The 19,262-nt window shown below is 38.1% G+C and overlaps 1 long non-coding RNA gene and 1 pseudogene across 4 annotated transcripts in view; one reads left to right on the forward strand and one right to left on the reverse strand.

The window, feature by feature from the left end:
- The first annotated feature begins 5,102 nt into the window (after positions 1 to 5,102).
- Positions 5,103 to 19,262, forward strand: part of LOC113600210 (uncharacterized) — a 60,843-nt gene continuing 46,683 nt past the window's right edge. For 2 of the 4 annotated variants that reach the window (XR_008296199.1, XR_003421176.2), the window contains exons 1-3: positions 5,103 to 5,329; positions 10,562 to 10,611; positions 16,438 to 16,541. This is a non-coding gene — a long non-coding RNA (uncharacterized LOC113600210). The remainder of the gene's footprint in view (positions 5,330 to 10,561; positions 10,612 to 16,437; positions 16,542 to 19,262) is intronic. The other 2 variants (XR_008296200.1, XR_003421173.2) reach the window with 2 other exon arrangements.
- On the reverse strand, positions 10,000 to 10,250 carry LOC106983668 (40S ribosomal protein S27-like; annotated as a pseudogene).

The raw sequence follows: 19,262 nt of genomic DNA on the forward strand, positions 1-19,262 counted from the left end.
GACTCCCTTTCCTTTTTAAAGCCCTTTTGGCTCCACCTCCTCTCTCCCTTAGTGACACTTGAGTGAGCCTCTGTTTGCAAATGTGAATGTGGGCAATTCCACGCTACAGGAAAGCAGGGACGGCTGCCAGAGAGGAGATAACTGGCTACTCACCATAAATATTCCGGGCAGAACTAGGGAGAGAGCAGTTAGGGGGCTGTGGAGTTGCTCCCAGTGTCTTGGAGGTACCTGCAAATAGTGACTAGGCTTTAATGTCTTGAAGGATAGAAACAAAGTTAATTTTTTTTTGTAATGTTTATTTTTCAGAGAGAGAGAGAGAGAGTGAGCAGGGGAGGGGCAGAGAGAGAGGAAGACACAGAATCTGAAGCAGGTTCCAAGCTCCAAGCCCAACACAGGGCTTGAACATGCAGACTGTGAGCTCATGACCTGAGCCAAAGTCGGCGCTCAACCGACTGAGCATAATGGAAACAAAGTTAAACCATGCCGACGGTGGTGAACAGCAGTGCCAATAATTCAGACTTAGGAGTAATTGATCATTCACAGGAGCAATATTAGAGCACAATGTCAACACCAGTGCACATTCCTGGAACTTAATCGTTTTTTCTCTCCTGTATATTTTATAGCGGAATTTGAAAGATTATTCTTTCCAAATCAAAGGGAAATCCCTGAAGCCAAATGAAGAGATACAGTATGCACAGACACCTTTTCTTTCAGCATGAGCATAATAAAACATCATGAGGGGCCAGGAGTGCAGGGAAAGGAGTGGGTTGTTATTATAGAGCCGTGTTGGAAAAAATAAGCTAATAGTGCAAAATCTGGGAAGCACTGGAAATCCAGCAGAGCTGAATGCTGTCCCTTCTCAGACAATTTAGGCTATCTTTTCACATATCAGGGATAGAAAATAAAAGCCTGAAGCATCCACTGGCTATCTCCTCAACCACTTTGCACTTGGAGAAACAGCAGTTATTTCGTCGGGAGGACACCCAGGGCCCAGAAATATCCAGCAAGGGCAAACCATTTACACCAGAATTGATGGACAATGGAAATTTCTGCCAGTTTACTTCATCCTGGAAAACAAGCTTTCATGTAAGTTGCCCAGAGGTAGTGTTCCAAGTGCTAGTCGAAATGTAGATAAAGTGATAGTCACAAAAATAACAGTCACACTAGTGAACACCCATTCTGGAAGAGAACGGGAAGAACTCCAAGCCTTTTACTCATATTTAATTATGTCTTCATCATTCCTCAAATACTGGGTCACTTTCTGAAACAGCTAAAGTCAGGATTTCTCTGATTTTAGCCGGCCTCTGCCAGACAGCTCTGATTTCTTACAGGAGAAACAGACCCTGGCGGGCAGCAGAAGTCATGTGGGGGGATGTACGGAATATTCCATTGCTTTCTGAACTCACTTGGACTCAAGAGTCGGCATGAGTGTCCTCCAAATAACCTGCACTAAGTTACCAACCTTGTTAAGCTTCCCCTTCAGCAAAATGCATTGTCAGTGTTACAGGTGACAACAATTAGAAGGACAGTCAAGTATCAAGCTGGATTAGTCCAGAGGAGTGAGGAGGGTGGTATGAACACAAATAGGAAGTAATCCACAACTATATTTATTCTATTTGGATATGAATATCTCTCATATTATTCTAGGTTGTAAAAAGGCTCACTTTCCCAATTACATGCCACCTGGGCTGATGTTATCATTAATGTTGAGCATCAGCCCCTTAGGAGATGACAGCGTCAGCATGGCTATGGTGGACGCCAAGACTGGTGACTGATGTAAAAGATCAATCTCAGCTAATCCACAGACAATCCAGGGTTTCCCAGATAGCAAAATCTTAAGACAGCTACCCACCCAGAAAGGACTTGCAGGGATATTTTATTGCTCCATAGTCTTACTCCTAGATAAAACTGAAACTCTCCTGGACAAATGAACATCCTCCTTATTTTAAAGTTGCCCAGAAATCAGTTTTATGAGAGAAATACCCACTTAGTTTCTGGGATTGAGTTAAATTAATTAATTCATTGATTAGTTAAACATCTATATCTGATAGGGCACTGTGTGGAGTACATGAAATAGAAGTCATGGTCCCCTAAGTTCAAGAGCTTGCTTAGGTGGATTAACAACAACAAAATATAGTTTATGAGTATGAGCTAATGAATGGCCAGTCACCAATTATTCTGGTGTCAGGAAGGAAGGGGCAACAGCAACAAACTGTGGACTGGAGCATGCAGTGAAGCTTTGTGTGATACACAGGAAATCTCAGATAAGCATGGGGAGGAAGAAGCATGCTGACAAGAGAATGTGGAACAGGAGTGGACAAAGTGGACAAAGAAAAGAAATGCTTTTTTATTAGATCCTGATGGGACACAGCTCGATGGGACCTGCTGGCAGGTCAGTAAGAGAATTAGGCATTAATGGCAAGGAGACATCTCTGAATGTTTTTAAGCATACCTGGACATCAGTAGGAAACGGGGGGGGGGGGGGGACTATCAGGAGACATGGTTATATGTGTTGGTCACCCTTCTTACTTTCCAGATAAAACTTTCCTACTGAAGCACAAAGCATCTAATTCTACCGGGCTACCTATTTGCTATATGCACAGCTGCTATTAATCATCACCACCACCACATCATCTACAGATTGCTCCCAATGAGCCAGGCATATAGGAAGTAGATGCTTTATTCACATCACCTCCAATCTTCCACATCACCTCGCCAGGTGGATATTATTGGTCCATTTCACAAACAAGGACACTGGAGATCAGAAAGGCTGAGAGATTTTCCCAGTATCACACACAATTCAGAGTATATGAACTCTAAAGTCATTATTGTCTCCTTGTGAGCAATGGTTTTGATCGGAATAAACAGGCTGGGGCATCATTAAAAGAAAGAGCAAAACTTAACTACACGTGTGTATATGACTGCAGGAACCAGAAGTGACAAGGCAGTGTATTTTGCTAAGAGTAACTATTAACACTTAACATCCACCTGCAGAAACAAACTATTTCATGGACTACCTCTATCAATGACTGTAAGGTGAATCAGTGTAGTTCCTACAAGTTTGAAAACATTTTTTTTGCTTTTCAAAGAGAAAGCTGTTGGCATGTGTCTGGCATTCTTGGGATTCATATGTGGCAGAAACTGAAATGGTTTCAAGGGGAAGAAATTGGGAGAGACACAGTCACAAGAGTTAGCCACAAAAGGCAAATTATAATTTATCAAGATATAAATAAGAGATGTAAAAGTTTTATTGAAAAAGAAGGGCAATTGTGCTCCTTAGCATTTACCCCAATGAGCTGAAAACGTATGTCCACAAAGAGAACCTACAAATATTTATAGCAAGCTTTATTCATAATTGCCTACGGTTCAAAGCAACCAAGATGTCCTTCAAGAGAAGAATGGATAAATAAACTGTGGTATAGCCATACAATAGAATATTATTCAGGAATAAAATGAACCATCAAGCCACTAAAAACATGAGAAATCATAAATGCGTATTGCTAAGTGAAAGGAGTCAATCTGAAAAGCTACATACCATATGAATTCAACTTTATAACATCTAGAAATGGCAAAACTATGGAAACAGTAAAAAGATCAGTGGTGGTCAGGGGTTGGGGTGGAGAGAGATGAACAGGGGGAGCACAAAAGATTTTTAGGGCAGTAAAACTATTCTGTATAATACAATAATGGTGGATACATGCCATTACATAATTATATATTTGTCCAAACCCCTATAATGTACAAGAGTGAACTCTAAACTATGGACTTCAGTTAATAATAATAATAATGTATCAATATTGGCTCATCAATTGTAACAAATGTAGAACACCAATGCAAGGTATTAATAATAGGGAAACCGAGGGCGGGGTGGGGAGGAATACAGCAATTCTCTGTACTTTCTGCACAATTTTTCTGTGACCCTAAAACTGCTTTTATGAAAAACAGTCTATTTTTTTTTAAGAAAAAGAAAGGAGTCACTATCCACTCTCCAGGGAAGCAATGCTATACTTAACGCACACATCAGTTAATGCCATACTTCTACCAAATGAAATCAGATTTTAAAAAGCACTTGGTAAACAAGAGTAAAAGAGGAATCCTGCCCACTCTCCACTTTTCAGTTAAGTCCACCCCAGTCACCTAGAAAGGTTCCTCTGACGGAGAGGAAGAAACAAGACTCCAGAAACTGAACAAATAAAAAAGAAGAGCAGAGCAATCTATAATCTATAATTTATAATTCTATGAGGCAGCAACAAAATTTAAATCTAAAAGAACAGCTCATTTTAGACTGCATTGCATTTATTTACATAATCTCAGCATGCCTGTTTGTTTGCAACCTGAGGAGTTTCTTGGGTGAAATTTGAAACTGGCCCTTGTACACGCATCCTGGGCTAGGAGAGACAGAAGAAAGAGGCAGGCCACTCCAGATTGACAGGTGGCAGTTTTTTTGTTATTGTTGTTGTTACTCCTGAAATTCAGAATCTTACTTAGAATCTATTTAAAGTAGGGGGGAAAAGGGGCGCCTGGATGGCGCAGTCGGTTAAGCGTCCGACTTCAGCCAGGTCACGATCTCGCGGTCCGTGAGTTCGAGCCCCGCGTCAGGCTCTGGGCGGATGGCTCAGAGCCTGGAGCCTGTTTCCGATTCTGTGTCTCCCTCTCTCTCTGCCCCTCCCCCGTTCATGCTCTGTCTCTCTCTGTCCCCAAAATAAATAAAAACGTTGAAAAAAATTTTTTTTTTAAAAATAAAGTAGGGGGGAAAAAACCATGTCAAGAAAGACCAGGTGGAAAACGGATTTCCAATAAAATGGAATTTGGGGGCAACAAAGGTCTAAAACGCCACAAGCACCACAATTTTACTTGAACGATGGCTAATTACTTGCATTTTTGGCATTGTTAATCACTGAATCTGGGTTTTCCTCTGAATTCCACATAGAACATGCACTGCACAATTTTATTGTAAAATACCTGCTTTTTACACACATTTTAGGATAAGCCAGGGAGGCGGCAGTTTTAATAAGCAAGGAAACTTACTTACATAGGAGGCTTAACACAGAAGGCTGCAAGACGAGCGCACCTCTGCACTCCCTCGCCAAAATGTTAAGCTTTACCTGGGTTCTCTCACATGTATTGTACAGTCTCAGCAACACTTTGCTCTCTCAAGGTTGCATCTTTGAAATGGCTCCGGCTACGGGAACCATGAGCGGAACGTATATTCCAAGTCCAGGACAGGAGCTGAGGAGCCTCTAACTGCGTGGTCCCGCCCGCGGGTCAACTGGTGGTCAGATCCACTTGACGACCTTCTCTAGCAATACCTCCGTCGTCATTCTCTCAGGTATTTTTAACTTCTAAAAATGGTAAGGTTTAGGGAAAGAACCTCTGGCATTTTATGTTAAATCATCCACGGTACAATCTTTCCCCTGACCTTGAGTTCCGACGAATCTGTAAGACGCATAGTTGTTATTAAGTACAGAGCGTTCGAAGGCTGACGGGAGTACTAGAGACGCTGTAAACTTCATGTCATTCAAACTACTTGTTGGAAACTAATGAAAATGCAAACCACAGTTTGCCGTTCTTCCTTTGTTCTTATTGTATTTATAAAACTGTGAAACAGTATCTTCTTTCTCCTACCTCCAAGGAGAGAAATTATTTGGGGGTAAATAATCATAGTTTACCACTTAAAATTGGAAGGATAGATGGTGGAAAATATTTGAGTAAATGATATATTTTTAAAATTTCAAACACCAGAGAACTAAAATAAATTAATATTGCTTTCATTTGGTTTTCCCAGCCTGACTTCTAATTTAGATGCATTCATTTTTTGTTTTTATTAAAATAAAATTCATGCAGGGGTGCCTGAGTGGATCCGTTGGTTGGGCATCCCACTCTTGATTTTGGCTCGGGTCATGATCTCACAGTCATGGGATCGAGCCCCACATTGGGCTCTGTGCTGGGCATGGAGCTTGCTTGGGATTCTCTCTCTCTCTTTCTCTCTCTCTCTCTCTCTCTCTCTCCCCCCCTCCCATTTCCTCTGTTCACATGTGCACGCGCTCTCTCTCTCTCTCTCTCTCTCTCTCTCTCTCGTCTTTCCAAAAATATAAAGTAAAATAAAATTTATGTAAAGAGAACAGATCTTGTGCACAAAGTCTGATGTTGGTAAATGTATGTACACATTTAACAAACACTATGACCAAGATGTAAAATGTTTGCAGTACCACCAAATTTTCCCTTGTGCTCTCTCCAGTCAGTCCCACCCCCATCCACAGGCAACCGTTGTTCTAGTTTCTATCATAGTTCAGTTTTATCTGTTCTTGAATTTGATATGAATGCAGTCATACAGTAGGTTCGCTTTTGTATCTGATTTCTTTTGTTCAACATGTTTTTTGACATTCGGCCATGTTGCATGTATTGGTACTTCTTTCTTTTTTATTGCTAGGAGTATTCTTTAGTATGAATATATAGCAATTTGTTTATCCATTCACCTATTGATGGACGTTTGGATTGTTTTTAGGTTTGGCTCAATGAATGTTTTTATTTCTGTTTAGTTAATACCTAATTTCTGGTTCATAGGTTAGGGTTTAACTATGTTTAACTTCATAAGAAGCTGCCAAACATTTTTCCCAAAGGGGCTGCTCCATTTTGTGCTCTTATCAGCAACACATGTGAGTTCTGGTTCTCCCACATCCTCACCCACATCTAGTATTGTCCATCTTTTTAATTTTAAATATTTTAATAAGTGTGACTTAACATTACATTGTAATTTTAATTTGCGTTTCCCTGATGAATGATGGTGTTGACCATCTCTTCTTATGTTAATTGATGATTCACCTTTTGTCAGTTGTCTATTTGTATCTTTTGCCCATTTCTTTATGGGGTTTTTTAAAAAAATTTTTTTTAATTTTTTAATTTATAGTTCTTTATATTCTGGATATAAATTCATATCTGTGTATTTCAAATATATAAATATGTATATCAGCTCTGTGTATTACAAATATTTTCTCCCAAGCCATGTCTTGTCCATTCATTTTCTTAATAGTGTCACTGATGAGCAAAATATTTTAAGTCTGATGAAGTCCAAGTTATTAATTTTTTTCTTTATGGTTACATTTTTTGTATGTGTTTTTTCAAATAAGTTATTGCTTATTCCAGGCTCAATATATTCTGATGTTTTCTTCTAGGCACTTTAGAGTTTTAGCTTTTATGTTAGGGTTTGTGATTCATCTTTATTAATTTTTGTATATTATGTGAGGTTGGAGTAGAGGTTTATTTTTCTCCATATATGTATATACTGAATATATACTTCAATTTGGGGAGAACGACATCGTAACAATAATAAGTCTTCCAGTCTATGAACAGTCTATATTTCTCCATTTATTTTAAGTCTTCTTTATTTTCTCTCATCAATGTTTTTCACTTTCCAGTGTAGAGATTTACATATCTTTTGTTAAATTTATTTGTATTTTATGTTCTTGAATGTTCCTATACATGAATAGTTTTTCAATTTTCTTTTCTTTTTAAAAAAATTTTTTTAATGTTTATTTTTGAGAGACAGAGAGACAGAGCGTGGCTGGGGAAGGGGCAGAGAGAGACACAGAATCCGAAGCGGGCTCCAGGCTCTGAGCTGTCAGCAGAGAGCCTGACTTGGGACTTGAACTCACAGACCACGAGATCATGGCCTGAGCCCAAGTCGGATGCCTAACCGACTGAGCCACTCAGGCACCCCCAATTTTATTTTCTATTTGTTTGTTGCCCCTTTATGGAAATAAAATTGAGTTTTATATATGGACTTAATATCCTGCAGCCTTCCTAAATATTTCATTATATAAGGAGTTTTTTTCAATGAATCCAAAGTCTAATGTGTTTCTCCCACAATACCAGATGTAAAATTTAAAATAAGACACATAATCATGTTTTTTTCTCAAATATCAGCTACCAAATATCAGCCATCAGTCAGGAGCCACATCAGGAAAAAGACTGGAAAAGAAAACCTCTAACTGGCCCTATGAAAAGTAGACATTAATTACATTTTATGGAAGGTAAATCTGAAGTTGGAGAAGCTAAGGATCTGACCCAAAGTCTCAGAGCTGTTGAGTGATGGAAATGGTATCGAGTGATTGAGATAGACATACGCTCCAAGTCTGTCTGACTCTAGAACTTGTGCCTAAACCACTAGTCTCTAGGACTTCTTTTATTTTGCTAAAAATGCCAAGATGGGCACCATCCCCCATGCCAGCTCCTGCGACCAGGGCACCAACAGGAAAATATGAGTTACCCTATCCATCCTCCTATTCTCTTTTGCCAACTTCTTGGTGTCTCCCCTATGTTGAGAATTCCACCTGATAAGGTCCCTCTGGCTGCTGGTTGTGTTGTTTGAGAAATGAAGTAGTCTTTTTCAGTGATCCATAAAGATGTGCCTGGAGATAATAAGAAAAAGAGGCAGCCATTACATTAAATAAATAGATGTCCTGACCATCAAGGAAGTTTAATTCAGTACTCAAGACAGGGAAGTCAAATGTGAATGTAAGAAAACAACCTGAAGAATGAATGCAAGTGTTTGTGGCATAACCAATAAATGGTGTTATTCCAAACTCTACACAAAGACTTTACATATATTGGAGAAAGAAGAGAGGAAGAGATTTAGCCACTTTTGCTGAGACCAAGACATCTTGGAACAATTGTTTAAACACTTGAATCTCAGATCCTGTGATAGCTCACCTGAATTAAATCTATGCCATGGAAAGGATTCATTCTCTCATAGGTCACCTGTGGCTCCAGTTTCCCTGGATGCATTCATGTATTCATTTTAGCCCTTTCATTAAATATATCTGCTAAACCAAGAATAACAAAATTATACAACTGTGGCATTGTACAGATAAAATTTGTGGGTGGTATTTTTAAACTGTGCATCAGAATCTGACTGCCTTATTTATTGAAAGGAAAATTACATTGCTTCCAGGGAGTTTGGGAACTATCATCTTCATTCTTAATCCTCTCAAATGAAGGAAATTACAATATAAAATTGAGCTCACTATGCATATAAACAAGTAAAATGATGGCCTCAGTCCTCCCACGTGTGCTGAGGCAAAAAGAAGCATTGAGATTATCTTATCTGGGCCTTAGGCTATAGCTTGTCCAAAATATAACTTCCAGAAGGGATCCACTTTATAATTATGACCAAAATGAACAGAACTGAGATTTGTGATTGCCTGGCCCACTCACAATATAGCAGACTTTGGCATGATTCCTGGCTTATATTCTTATTCTATATATTAGGAAATAATATTTTTTATTTCTCACCAGTTAGATAAGTGGTCAGTTTAATATAACACATATGTTGATCTTGTATCAAAATAAGTCTGACCTTTAAAAGCCAACTTGCATTTGGTACAACTCTTTTAGCAAGCAATTTGGCAACACATTTCAGAGCCATAAAAATATTCATAGGCGGTGACCGTGTAATCTCACACTTGGCAATTTCTCCCTAAAGGAATAATCTCTCCACAAAAAAAAGAAGTTATAATCATACAAAAAGGTATTGTAATATTACTCATGGTAGCAAAAATTAGAAAGAGTGTTCATTTACAATAACAGAAATAGTTAAGAAATTATGAGAATATGATATACTCATTAAAAGGGAAATGTTTGTTGCAGTATTAATAGAAAAAATACAAATGCTTATCTGTCCTACAATTATAGTACTTATTATTTTTGTAAAACAGATAAAAGACACAGAAAAACTGATAGTGATTTGTTTGAATAAGCAGTAAGTTTATGGGTGTTCCTTCCTTTTTAAGTTAAGATTTGGTTGTGTAAGTTGTAATTTTATGTATTTATTTTTTGCCCATAATCCAAACTTCATTGAAAAACTGACACCAAAATAGGAGGTCACTGTTGTATACTTTAAAAAATTAAACATAATTTAATTATCTTGGTAGAGTGACTTGAATTACTGAACTGATAAGGCGTTCTGCAATATAACACAAATTCAAGAGGTTATGTGGATCATTAGTGTTGCTTTCTTCTAGATGAGCACCCTTCTGTGAGTCTGGCCTTCCCTCCTGTTGGCTGGTCCAACACTGTTGAACAGCCTACACAAAGAACCATCTGAGCATGGCTGAAAACTGTGATAATCTTGTAATAACCTAGACATTTTACATCCATAAAATAGGAGTTTGGGCTTTGAACTAACCGTTTCTTTTTATGTTTTTTCTTTTCTTCTTCCAAGGACAGTGTAGTAAATCTCTAGCCAAAGCCATGTTGATCCTTTCGCATTCCCAGCCAGTTCCAATCTTTAAGGCTAAAGTTGTAATTTTAAAACAAACTTAGTAAGGTACACCTGGGTGGCTCAGTCGGTTAAGTGTCCATCTTTGGCTCAGGTCATGATCTTGTGGTTCATGAGTTCGAGCCCTGCAGCAGGCTCTTTGCTGACATCTCAGAACCTGGAGCCTGCTTCAGATTCTGTCTCTCTCTCTCTCTCTCTCTCTCTGCCCCTCTCCCCCTTGAAAATAAATATTTTTAAAAATTAAAATAATGGAATTCCCTTAGAATGTTTCTCTGCTTCCAACAGAGCCACATTTAAACTACTCAAAATTCCATCTGGAATTCAAGACCTCACAGGTAAGGGTTCTTCATTGTAGCCTCAATAGTTCATGTCAAGAACATTCAGGAGTCCAAAACATACATTCTATTTATTTAATTTTTTAAAAATTTTTTTATTGACGTTTATTTATTTTTGAGACAGAGAGAGACAGGGCATGAATGGGGGAGGGTCAGAGAGAGAGGGAGACACAGAATCCAAAACAGGCTCCAGGCTCTGAGCTGTCAGCATGGAGCCCGACGCGGGCTCGAACTCACAGACTGTGAGATCATGACCTGAGCCGAAGTCGGATGCTCAACCGACTGAGCCACCCAGGCACCCCCATACATTCTATTTAAAACCTGAGACATAAGATGGAATGATTCTCCAAAGCATGCTTGGTTTAAAATTTCAAATCTCTATCTTCCCCATTATTAGCAAATTAATTTGTATCCAACATATTACATATTTCCAACATAGGAGGAGAAACATAAAGAAGCCTTGACAAGACAGTTTTTCCCTGACAGTTACTGAGAAAGGACATGGTTACTTGACATAATTATTGAAATTAGGCATGTGTGGGTGGAAACATACACTTAATACTGTTTTATATGATAATTTCATATTTCCACCTGAAGTAGTTTTTTAGTCTATTTTTTATGTATAGGTACAGGTTTACTAAAGCATTTCCTTTAAAATTTCTCTTGAGAATATTTGGAGTTGGCCCACCACTGTGTCTCTTCAAGATGAGACTTTCCATCACTTCCTGTCAAGCTTGTCTTAATACTGTTAAATATTTTACTTTTCCTCAGATAAGTGTTAACCTAGTATGTAATATGATTATGGAGCTTTAAAACAAATTTCCATGTGGAATGTTTCATGTATAGGAAATATTAGTTATATAATAATCTTTTTTAATGTTTATTTTGACAGTGTACATACATGAGTGGGGGAGGGACAGAGGGAAAGAGAGAATCCCAAGCAGACGCCACACCAGCACAGAGCCCAACTCAGGGTCCAGTCTTATGAACCATGACATCATGACATGAGCTGAAATCAGGAGTTGGACACTTAACTGACTGAGCGACTCAGGCACCCCTAGATATATAATCATCTTTATCCACATCTGAGTCTTCAACAAGAACAAATGATCTCCTGATTCACCATTCTTTGAGAAAAAAATAAATGCCTGAATAGAAAACATAGCCCCCAAGAGGGTAGTCAAATCTGAATTAGATTTGCTAGGGATCAAAAGATAAAGGCAGGAATTGTGGCTGTAAATTAAAAATTTTTACATTTATGAGGAAAAACATAATTTTTTATCTTTTACATTTACTGAGAGATATACCAAAAGCATCGAATCAAAAATTAGAAATCATTTTTGAATGTATCAGTGATAATTCATGTATGAGGTCTTCTGGATTTAAAAAATATTTATAGTAGGCCTGGCATTTATCTGAAGGGATTGGTGTAGTTTGAATCATTCTTGCAGCACCATAGGAATCACGTTCTACTTCCAATGCCAAAGAACTCCTTCACTCTTAGGAGAAGAGCAAGTACGTTAATAAACTCATGATCACACAAATAAGAAAGCCGATGCTGGGAATAGCCCTTGGATACATTTCCCATTTCCTTTTATGACTCTCTAAAATTATCATTGCTTAATGACTGGCTTATTCTTTTTAAGTTTTTACTTAAATTCCAGTTAGTTAATATACAGTGTAATATTAGTTTTAAGTAGAAAAACTAAATCTAGTGATTCAACACTTCCAAATATCACCGGGTGCTCACCAAGACAAGCACTCCTTAATCCCCATCACCTATTTCACTCATCCCTCACCCATCTCCTCTCTGGTGATCATCAGTTTGTTCTCTACAGTTAAGAGTCTCTTTCTTGGTCTGCCTCTCTCTCTCTTTTTTTTCTTACGATCATTTGTTTTGTTTCTTAAATTCCACCCATGAGTGAAATCATATGGTATTTGTCTTTCTTTGGCTGACTTATTTTTGCTTAACATAATATTCTCTAGCTCCATCCATGTTGTTGCAAATGGCAAGATTTCATTCTTTTTTATGGCTGGATAATATTCCATGGTGTGTGTGTGTGTGTGTGTGTGTGTAGGAATATATATATATCACCTTTATCCATTCATCAGTTGATGGACTTTTGAGCTGTTTCCATAATTTGGCTATTATAAATAATGCTATAAACACTGGGGTGCATCTATCCGTTTGAATTAGTATTTTGTGTTCTTTGGGTGTGCATGTGTTGGATCATAAGATAGTTCTATTTTTAACTTTTTGAGGAACTTCCATACTGTTTTCCAGAATGGCTGCCCCAGTTCACATTCCTTCCAACAGTTTAAGAGGGTTCCCCTTTCTCTGCATCCTCGCCAACAGCTGTTGTTTCTTGTGTTTTTTATTTTAGCCATCCTGACAGGTTTGAGGTATCTCATTGTAGTTTTGATTTGTATTCCCCTGATGATGAGTGATGTTGAGCATCTTTTCATGTGGATGACTGGCTTATTTTTATTTAAAGTTAATTATTGCAGAGGGAACTACTCCAAAGTACTCTTATCAGATTGCTAAGTCACATGACCAAACGTACATCTTGTTAATAAAGAGATAGTTACTGGCACAGAGCAAGCACTCGGTATATCTTTGTCAAGTGAAGAAATGAATGACTATCAAGTTAAAAGTAAAAACAAACAGATGAAAACATCCTGCAGTATGTGTGCATGCATGTGTGTGTGTGTGTGTGTGTGTGTGTGTGTGTGAATAGAGACTCAAAAACCTACCCACAGACAAATAGTTTCCAAAAACCCAATAACAGAAAAGTCCTCTGTGAAGCTGATGGTTATGTGAAGTACCTTTCCCCCATACAAGTCATTCCCCAAATATAGCATCATCCCAAAGTAAAACCCCACGTCATCATTTGGAAAATTCTGAGGAATACTAAAGGAGAATGGAAATGCATTGCTTCTACCCTCAGAGGAAATGAGGCCACTAGGAAGGGGAAGCCATGCACCCATGTGAGAAGCCCTGTGACCCTATACAACCTCCCAGCTGCCTAGGGAACAAAGCCAACGTGTGGATCTCAACCTCAAATGCCACGATGAGAGAGAGAATCTAGTGTGTGGCATTTGAGCCCCATAGCCAGAGACACACCCTGTTTTCTACCACAGCTGTCCATGCTGTTCTTGGATGGGTACAAGGAGGAGGCCAACTGAGAGCAAAGTCAGAGGGCACAGGAGTGAATTTGGTGCTTAGACTCACTTACTATTTAAACAAATTGATCTTTGCTAGAATTATTTTTAAACCAGAACTTCATTTGATGGCTCTGTTCCTTTGTTTTTTCCAGCATGACACAGTGCTTGGAGCAATTCACAGTTACTGACTCTGTACTTAACATTCACCTAAAAGTCACTGATAAAATCGAGAAACAAATCAAGAGAGAACACCAAGCTCACCAAAACCCAGTAATATGCCTTTTACTTAATCTACTGTAAACAGACTACTTACTCTAAAATGAATAGAGGAAATTTTTCATTATCTTAGAAGTCTATTTCATATGCTTTTTAATGTTTCTAAACACCCAGCTAGTCACATTCCTGAGAAGGGTGACATTTCTGGGGCACAGAAAGAATGGTATTCATAGATATTTCCCCAATCACATTACTGCCTCCTGCCAAGAATGTCCAGTTGATTGCTCAAGGGAATGTATCTCACCTGAAATCCCTTGGATTGCATACATTTGTTTTATGCTGACTGTACTGGGTCAAATTCTGCTGGGCATTTAGTCCAGCAACTCTTAACCAAATTCTGTTCTTCTAGTCTAACATCAGGCTGCACTGAAGTAAGGAAACCTGGGTACCAATAATGGCTCTGACCTTGGATAAAACACTTATCCTTCTGGAGGTGCTGGCTTCCTTCTCTGTGAATTAAGAGTGTTGTACCAGATGACGTCTAAGATGTCTTTTGACTCAAAGATAATATGTGTTATGATTGGCAGTGAATTGCAAATTACAGTTAATTTTTCATCCCCTGAAACGAATCAATCGCAGCGTTTTATAAGGAATAATGGAAAGCCACCTCTAACATCTTTTGTTACCAAAATAGGGAAAATGAGGCCCATAGAAAAAAGGTATCCCAGTTAGTGGTGGAACAGACTGAGACCAAAATCTCTTGACATGTTGTCATGTACTTCTATAACAGGCTGTCAAACACTTGTCTACTGAAAATGGAAGTCTGGCATGAGCTAAGGAGTGGAGGAGTCAAATGCCCCTCCTCTCTATTCTTACTGCTCTTTGCTAATTTTTCTTCTACCACTTACTACACTGCATTATAATTAGTTGAGTGCAGGTTTGAACAACATACACACACAGACAAGCATGCTCACCCACAAAGACACTTATGCACACTTAGATTGTGAACTCTTTGAGGACTTTGTCCACTCCAAAGGGTTTTACACATGGTAGACACCCCATAAACATTTGCTGGATGTCATCCATGAAATGCTTCTAGGAGAATGTATGAGAAGCCGGGGGTACCAACAGTTTACTCCTCCTCTACTCCATGGTCTACTCCCCTTCTAGATTTTGCTCCAATAGCCCATAAACACAACCCGCAGATACCTACATAGAGATAACAGTGACAACCCTTATTACTGGAGGCGCAATAAGTTTCAGCCTACAAGATGCCCTGGTGAAGATGGATTCGCAAATATGGTTTGGACTCAGACCAAAATAAGGCTTCACGCTTCCCCCCCCTTCTAGCCTTGGGAACTATTGGGATGAAGAGCTAGATGGACAAAGAGACTGAAAACAGAGGACTGCAAACAGCCTTGACAACCACCCAGGCACCCACAGAGCTGACAAATCAGCCTGTCACCCTCCTAGCCTGGTCACACGAGACCAGACATCAGGGAAGGCATCTAATTCTGACCAATCCATGAGGCAGGCAGTGCAGGAGGTGGGGGGCAGGCTCAAGTTTGTGAGTCTGTTGACTGCAACTAGGATCCAGTTGACACCTGACTTTCACATTAGCAACTCCTCTTTGAAAAAGAGGCTTGAAGAAGGGGAGGAAAAAAACAAAACAGGAGAAAGAATGCCAAAAGAGCTTCTGGTGATACCTCCTTGCATGAAAATATCAAGATAGAAAAACAAAATTTCTCCCCTTGAGAATGAAACAATTATTTAAATTGTGAAGAATTTAAATCAAAAATATAAAATAAAATCATTTTTAACAGAATACTGTATTTTTAATGTTTATTTTTGAGAGAGAGAGACAGAGCACAAGCAGGGGAAGGGCAGAGAGAGAGGGAGACACAGAATCTGAAGGAGGCTCCAGGCTCTGAACTGTCACCAGAGTCCGATGCAAGGCCCAACTCCTGGACCACAAGATCATGACCTGAGTCAAAGTCGGATGCTTAACTGACTGAGCCACCCAGGCGCCCCCAGAATACTCTTTAAATGGTTGTATTGGTTTTATAAAATAAAACTTATTGAGAATATTTGGGTGATTTATATGAGCCCATGGTGAATTTTTAATGTTTAAATAAATATGTTTCCTTTATAGAAGTAACATGATTATGGCAGAAAATTTGGAAAATATAAAAACACAGCAAGAGGGAAAAAGTTAATTGCTCATAGTCTCAGCCCTCTGGAGGCAACAATTAATAACAAATGCATTTCCTTCTGCATACTTTTTAGAGTTTTGATCATATGATGTAAATGTTAATTTTAGTTTAAAAAATAACATCTTTTCTAATAAAAGTAATATGCATTCGTTGTAAAAAAATTTCTTGACAGATACAGAAAAAACATCACTCTAAAATCCATAATTGGTATGTTGTTACTTTATGCCAAAAGGAAAATGAAACATGAAGTGCCAACATTTTGCTTTACAAAGCTTTTACGAAAGTCCCTGGTTTTGAATCTGCAAAGAAATCATAGTAGAAAGTTATACTTCTAAGGTAAGCTTCTATAGTTATAATTTTAAGGTAAATTCACATACTTCTAAGGTAAATGCTGAGCTAAATTTGCTTTCTCATTGGAAATTATTCGGAAAATTCTTTAGACACATCACTTCTTCAGATCTCTTAAATTCATTGTCTGTACAGTGTACACAGAAGAAGGTAAAAAAATATCCAACTCAATGCCAACGTCCTAGTGGTCTCTCCAGGCTGTATTCAGTTAAGATTATAGCTCAGAGATGGGGGGGGGGGGGTTAGTACTAAAATTTAGACACACAACTTTACTTCAATCATAGCTAAGCTTTTAGCAAATAATATCAGTTAGACATCAGGAAGAAGCTCTAATGCAGTGGTCTCAACCTCAGCTGTGCATTGTATAACCACCTGGGGAGATTTTAAAATCCCAGATAGGTAGGCTCAGGCCAGTGAAATCAGAATCTCTGGGATCTGGCATCAGCATTTTAAAATGCAGGTGATTCCAATGTATAATCAAGGTTGAGACTCCTGCTCTAGGGAGAAAACATTGCCCCCAGTAATGTTTAGAGTGCATAGAATGTCTTTTACCTAGATGACCATACCCTTGTCCCACAATGTAGATTAGAGCTAACTAGAGGCAGGAAATAGTTTTTGTTTTCTGATTATATATTTTTTTTAATTTTTCAGTATAAATATATTTTAAACATAGTCTGAACCTTCTATTGTAACGTTCCAACAATTTTTTTAAATTTATAAAACTAAGTTAATTCACCAAATATTTAATTCACCAAGATTTTGGATTATATTTGCTCTCTACTTCCCATCATGCATAGATTAAAACTGCATATAAATTAAAAGTTTCACAGTAAATACAGCTATAAAAAGTGCAGGAGAACATTTGGAGAATAAATATGCGATTTGAGGACAGTAGTAAGGCCAGAAATTATAAGTGTGAATATGAACTGATTTAGCTATACAGCAATGTGAAATCTCTCTATGCAAAACACCACAATGCTAAACAGTATGTGAAAACCAAGGGAAGAATATTTGCAGTGTGTATGGCAGATGTACAGTTAATATCCTTAATATTTAAACATTCTTACAAATTAAAAAGGTAAAGACCAACCCAAAAGAAAAAATATGAAAAGTCAAAAAATAAGCTATTCACAAAAAAATAATCAACCAAAATATATGGGCAAATAGACGTTCAATCGCAGCAAGAAAAACATTAATTCAAATTGAAATAATAAATGGCCTCTTATGAGACTATAAGGAGGTCTTGATTCTCTCTTAGTGGGGAAATAACTCCAAAATATCCTTTTTCCAGATTCACCAGTTTTCTTAACATTTTGCCACATTTGCATTATCAATCTCTTGCTCTTTCCAAATACATATTGAAGAATAGGTTGCATACATCATCCTACACCATTCCTCTTTACTCCCCAATTTCACATGTGCATCTCTATTTTAATCTTTGATTATCCTTTGTAAGACTTTGTTTTCTGCCATCAAGCAAAAAGCTAATAATTTAGCTCATTCTTGTTTCAGTATAAGTATATATCAGAGCCATAAAACTATTCTCCAAAGGAATTTCCTTGGTCATGATATCACCTATTAAATAATCATATGTGACACCTGGCAAATTACAGACATGGTCACTTACTTCTGAGAGTTTGACCTCTGAAACATGACCACAATCAATAAATTTGTAGTCATAAATGAAGAACTCTGAATTCCAAGAGAGTACAAGACGGCCAGTTTATCAAGGAGCTGACTGCCATGCATGCACATACGCACTAGATGCACATGCATATTCAAAGAAGCCAAGAAGCTGTGACACACCCATTGAGCTATGCTTTGAAAGTTAAAACCCCAGGTGTCCAATTTTACAAATGTGCAAATTGCTAAAGTGAAATAAGATTCTGCTAAGGGTAAAAGGATATCAGGATTGGCAGGAGTGTGTGAGGAGGTGGAGGAAGGAGTCCTGAGGATGGAGAATTCAATGAATGTTGAGTTTGTAAGTATTTTCCTGGGCCAAGGAAACACTCCATTTGTCCACAAGAAAAAGAATCAGCTGCTGTGTTTGGGCATTGGCTATAGATATAGTGTGTTGGAACATATGGCATAGATCATGTTTAAACAAATACCAAAAATGCCTGCCTAAAGTGGTCGTATTCTAATAATACATATGCACCATTGAATTCTATCTAAAGATGCACCTTGGGGCGCCTGGATGGTTCAGTTCGTTAAGCATCTGACTCTTGATTTCGGCTCAGGTCATGATCTAATGTTCATGAGTTTGAGCCCCAAGTCTGGCTCTGTGCTGACAGCACAGAGCTTTCCAGGGATTTTCTCTCTCCCTCCTTCTCTTCCACTCCCCTGCTCACGTGCTCTCTCTCTCTCAGAGTAAACTTAAAAAAAAAAAATGCACCTTAATTGCATTAATATCATAATCAATTTTCAGTTTTTCAGTTTTCACTGCTGATTAAATGTTAGCCTTCCCTAACAAGCTAAGGAACCTGATTTAACCACTTACATTCATTGAAGTTCTGTTGTTTCTTCCAGTATGAGTTGAATATGTGAAAAATGATTATGATCATAAACCTGCCAACCCAAACAAAAATAGTTTCATTCCAAATGTCTATCTAGGGGATAGGGTTTTCATTTCCTACCTTCATTCTAATCTTTGATCTACTATCCCGCATTGTTGTTTGTTTTTCATACTTTGAAACAATTTCAAACTCA

The sequence above is a fragment of the Acinonyx jubatus genome, chromosome B1 (genome assembly GCF_027475565.1).
Source record: "Acinonyx jubatus isolate Ajub_Pintada_27869175 chromosome B1, VMU_Ajub_asm_v1.0, whole genome shotgun sequence".
NCBI classification, from domain to species: domain Eukaryota; kingdom Metazoa; phylum Chordata; class Mammalia; order Carnivora; family Felidae; genus Acinonyx; species Acinonyx jubatus.